The sequence below is a fragment of the Montipora foliosa genome, chromosome 6 (assembly GCF_036669935.1).
Source record: "Montipora foliosa isolate CH-2021 chromosome 6, ASM3666993v2, whole genome shotgun sequence".
Lineage (NCBI taxonomy): Eukaryota > Metazoa > Cnidaria > Anthozoa > Scleractinia > Acroporidae > Montipora > Montipora foliosa.
In genome coordinates, this window is record NC_090874.1 from 70330697 (window position 1) to 70335472 (window position 4776).

Here is a 4776-nt window from a genome sequence, read left to right on the forward strand (position 1 = left end):
AATTCTTTGTTTTGGATTGTCAAAGATGCCAATAGACAAAGCTTACGTAAATTGAAAATAATTAAAGTCGAAAAGCGAGTTATTACGGTATTGTAGAATTGTGCGAGCGAGAATTACTTTGAAGTCCTCCCGAGAATTGCTGCATGCCACACGAGCTACGCGGGGCAGAGTTTCTGGAAAACGTTCCCTGAATGACGTTTTGTGGATTTCTGCTTCTCCCTTGTGACTTAAAGGTGTAAAAAAAGTAACTATATTTTAGAAGCAGACTCTGATGTGATATCTGCGGCACCTAAACTTGCGAAATGAGTTCTTGAGTTACACTTAATAATTAGCTAAGGGTGATTTCAAATCACCGTAAGCTCAGTTGCAGAAATATTGACGGTGAGTGAGTCAGCTGGGGTGAGCAGCCCTCCAAGTTGGTCGCCCGAATTAATTAATTATCTGAGATCAACAACGCAGCAAGATCTTCATCCATCTCTCTCTCAACAAAACATTGCTGCTACCACTCTCTGGTGATCGTCGAACTCGCTAGTGCAAGAAAAACCCGCAACCCGTCAAATTTTTCACGCCATACTTGAAAAAGACGAGAAAAGTGGCAATGCCACCGATCTTTTTCAGGTTTAAAAGTGAAAAAGTAAAGATTGCGGCAGGGTTATGTAAAGACGTTTAAGTATAATACAGGTAAACCTTTTTACTGGTTAGTTGGGTTGAAAATAAATTTTCAAAACGTGAGTCAATGCCGCTTGATTCCCGTGGAGCTTTTGTGAAAATTGCCGTGAAACAATGAAACCACCGCGGTCCAAAAGCTATCAATTTGAATTTCTTCATCTGGACGAAAATCATCGCTACAGGACAGAACTAATTTTTTGTGGACTCGGTGGAAGCGCCAGTCACAGCGTTATTTGTTTAGGGCATGCAATGATTTGTCACGACACCGAAGACAACGCGGGATTGTGCTGTTTCTAAAACAACAACAAATAACATGATATCTTTCCCTTTTTTTATTTTGTTATTTCATATACAGGGGAAAACAACCATAACCTAAACACATTTTAGCCAAGCAGGCGCAGCTGTGAAAAATCGTAAAAATATTAAATTTGCATAAACTGCGATTCCCGGGTTTATACAAAAATAAATTGCACCGCTTTGCCGTCCGGGCTTTACCGCTGTCAGAGCAGCAGTAAGAACTCTTTTTTTGAAACTTACCACGAAATGCCAAACTCCACGTTCCAAATTTAAAGCTATTTTTTGAGAAACTAGACCCTCCGTGAGGGTACACTGGGTTGCCTGTGGTACGTGAACCGTTCCAGACAATTTTTTCTAGTGGGGGGTCATTAAAACCATGTAAGGGGTCACCCAGAAGTCATACCAGCAGAGGCCCTTTGGCTCACAGGTTCTCACACGTTCGTACGACAAAACAGATCTGTCCTTGCGTAATATGTAGCTCTAACAGTGCACGATATTGTTTTGGTATTGTCTATCATTGTAGTTAAGTGCCATGGTAGAAGCCTTGGGTAAATAGCCTGAGAAGACATGTGGTTACTTGCAAAGTACTGAACCCAGAAAGATTGAAGAAAATAAATGGGAAGTGCAAAACATTGGCTTCTGGGCTGACATGTTGATAAACTTCTTTTCACCACAAGTTTAAGCATGCCGTTGGACCGGAAATACTATTAACGTTAACAAATGCAAATTCAGCAAGGTACAGATTTTGTTAGCTTGCTTTATGCAAAAACAAATATTGATGCAAAAGTAAATAAATATTGATACACAGTTTTTAGAAAGAGCAGAAGGAAGTTTCCAGGACGGTCGCTCGAGAATAACATATACAACATGAAAACAACATTAATTTTGAACCGTGAATATAGAATATAAACAGTTACGATCAGCGACAAACATTTTGGGAGATTTTTGCTACGTTCAATTTTGTTATTGTACGTTTTGGCTGAACAAATAAATCGCAAATCGAAAGTGACATCGCCGGAATTCAGCGGGCGACGTGATTAAGTTACAGCGGCATGTTTACTTGCCAAACAGTGAAGCATCTGTGTCAAGTGATGGCAAGATACCGGGTTTTAGTAAGTTTCTTTTTCTGTCAAGTGTTATAAAGTTTGACAATAAATGAGCGAATTCAAAACAAAGATCACAATCGCCCACTATTGTTTCTGCAAAGTCCAAAATTTACTCTCCAAGACGAGGTTATTTATCACCAGGTAATTCCATCATTTTGGAAATAGCAGCTACTTTATTATTCACGGGCGTCACAATTTTTTGCTGATTTTGGGGCTCATTTTGTTGAAACTCAAGCATGCTTCCAACAGACCTGTTTATTTTCATGAAACCTTTCCTGCTCACAGAGCAATACTAAAAATATCCTCCCGTATCACATTTCAACGCATCACATTTCATCTCAATACACAACATGATATTATAATTCACAAAGGCAGAAAATATCACAGAATCCTTTTCCAGCGAAACATTTTATTGAAACAAACAACATAAGATGCACTAAAACGCCATTCGCGTTGCAATGACTTTCCATTGCTGGTTAACAAGAATAAAAAACTCACGAGGCAGAATGTATATTTATATTTAATTAAGTTAGCACAACAGAAAAACGCTAACCTCATTTTGACACGAAAATGCTTTACTATTGCCATAAAAACTATCCAGTTAAGCTCGCATATTATAAAACATGATGAATTCATAAAGGCCACCTTTTCCAGCGAACAAGTTTTTGAAACAAACAACATATTTGCTCTTAGAGGCGAAAACCTCTTCCTATTTTATTGCTTGCATGAAGACAAGAAACTCAATCGTGTCAAATTACCATGTACTTCAGGTTCAAACCCTTTCCTGAAGAACATTTTCCTTGAATAACAAGAAAATGCTTTACTATTGCCATAAAAACTATCCAGCACACATATCATAAAACACGATGAATTCATAAAGGCCACGTTTTCCAGCGAACAATTTTTTGAAACAAACAACATATTTGCTATTAAAGGCAAAAACCCCTTCCTATTTCATTACGTGCGTGAAGAGGAAAAACTCAATCGTGTCAAATGTGCGCAATAACAACATTTATTTATACCAACAGGAAACAAGAAAGTAATACATTGATTTTTGAAACTGAAAAATAAGGTATTAGCTGCCTATAACAACCATAAGGGCTAAGAAAATTAGGCAATATTACAACAAACTAAAAATTTCAGGATCAAACCGTTTCCATGAAGAACCTTTTCCTTGAATAATGAAGCACAAAATAGACGACAAGCTTTCTTTCAAATAATTCTTGGCTGTCACATTTTCAATTTTTTTTTACCTGAAGACTGTGCAGAGTTGATCACAGATCCACTTAAGGTGTTCGATTCGTTCTCTGTCTTTGTTGAACCCATAAGTTACCAGAGAATTTTCCATTTGGTTTCAGTGTTCTACATAACAGCACACTTGGTAAATATTATTTTAGAAGTGGAGCTCACTTTGATTTCTGCTCGACGGGCGACAGATTGTTGTCGAAGTCCATTACTTGTCGCTTTTGAGATTCCAGGTTTTGGTTTTCACTGCCTGCCTAGTTTATCCAACTGACTTTCCATTATTGAGCTCCATAAGGGTATATTTTGTTTAAGGATCCACTAAAACGCCATTCGTGTTACATGACTTTCAACGCCATTGCAGGCTACAATAGGTTAATGATTCTACTGTGTCCACCAGAGAAATCTACGAAGTTCCACTACCCTCTCGATCCTAAGAAAATATGTGCAGAAGGCTCTATGCACAAAGGTACCACTTACCAGGGGAGTGACTGGCAAGACTTTTACCGACATGGAAGAAAAAAAGAAAAATAACACCGAACAAATGCCACCCACTTTTAGACTGGGATTGCCATACGGCAACCTAGTAAAAATCGGCCGCCGGCCGTCACGTGCAAATTCACGAATTATGTTACTTGTGAAATCATGTAGAACAGCCTTTGAACCGATTGTTTCGTATGGAGAAAAAACATTTTCTTAGAGGTTTCGTAAACTGTAACCACCAGGAAGTTAAAATTTTTAGCTGCATTATCTGCTCAAAATACAATAAACCGGAGTGGCCGGCCGGGTGACCGGGTAATTTTTCTCACTCGCCTGAAGCCAAATGTTAGTCGCCTCTGGCGACCGGGTGCTGTTAGAGCACAGCCTTGGATATGATGGGATAGCTTTCCTTCTGACTTTCTGGGGTTACTTGGTCTGTCAAATGGGGTGAGAGTTGTACACTCTTACAGGACTTGGGGGTCTTCAGAAGTACGCTAGATAAGTGTTGTTGTATTTTGACCGTCGCTTTCAAGCTACGATGCTGAAATTTGGCAGGCAGGTGTGTCGCACTGGTAGACAATCCTAGTTGGGTCTGGAGGATCACAGGTTGGGGGGCGGGGGGATGACGTTATGGCCGAAAAACGTGTCTTTTGGTAGCATGTAGAGCCTTCCCTGGGTGTGCGACTTGCACCACGGGATGCCCCACTTGATCGTGCATGTGAGTGGCAGAGTCCTCCCTTGAAGACCTGGCATACCTACAAGAAAATGCCAAACTACCTCTGATGTGAGCTCTCCCTGGAGACGAACCATCATACTAATGCACTTTGACAGGGGCTATCCGACCACACCCATGACAGTCCCAAGAAAGACAGTGGATATGTACGGGACAAACCTCTGAGCACCGGTCTCTCTTAACAATGGTCATCCCACTACACTAACCCTAACTCTAGCACTTTGCCCAGCATTCCTTCAGGGCCTTGAA

The 4776-nt window shown here is 40.1% G+C and overlaps 1 pseudogene; it reads left to right on the top strand.

Annotated features, from left to right (window-relative positions):
* Positions 1-398, top strand: part of LOC138008317 (uncharacterized) — a 1352-nt pseudogene extending 954 nt beyond the window's left edge.
* The last annotated feature ends 4378 nt before the right edge of the window (positions 399-4776 follow it).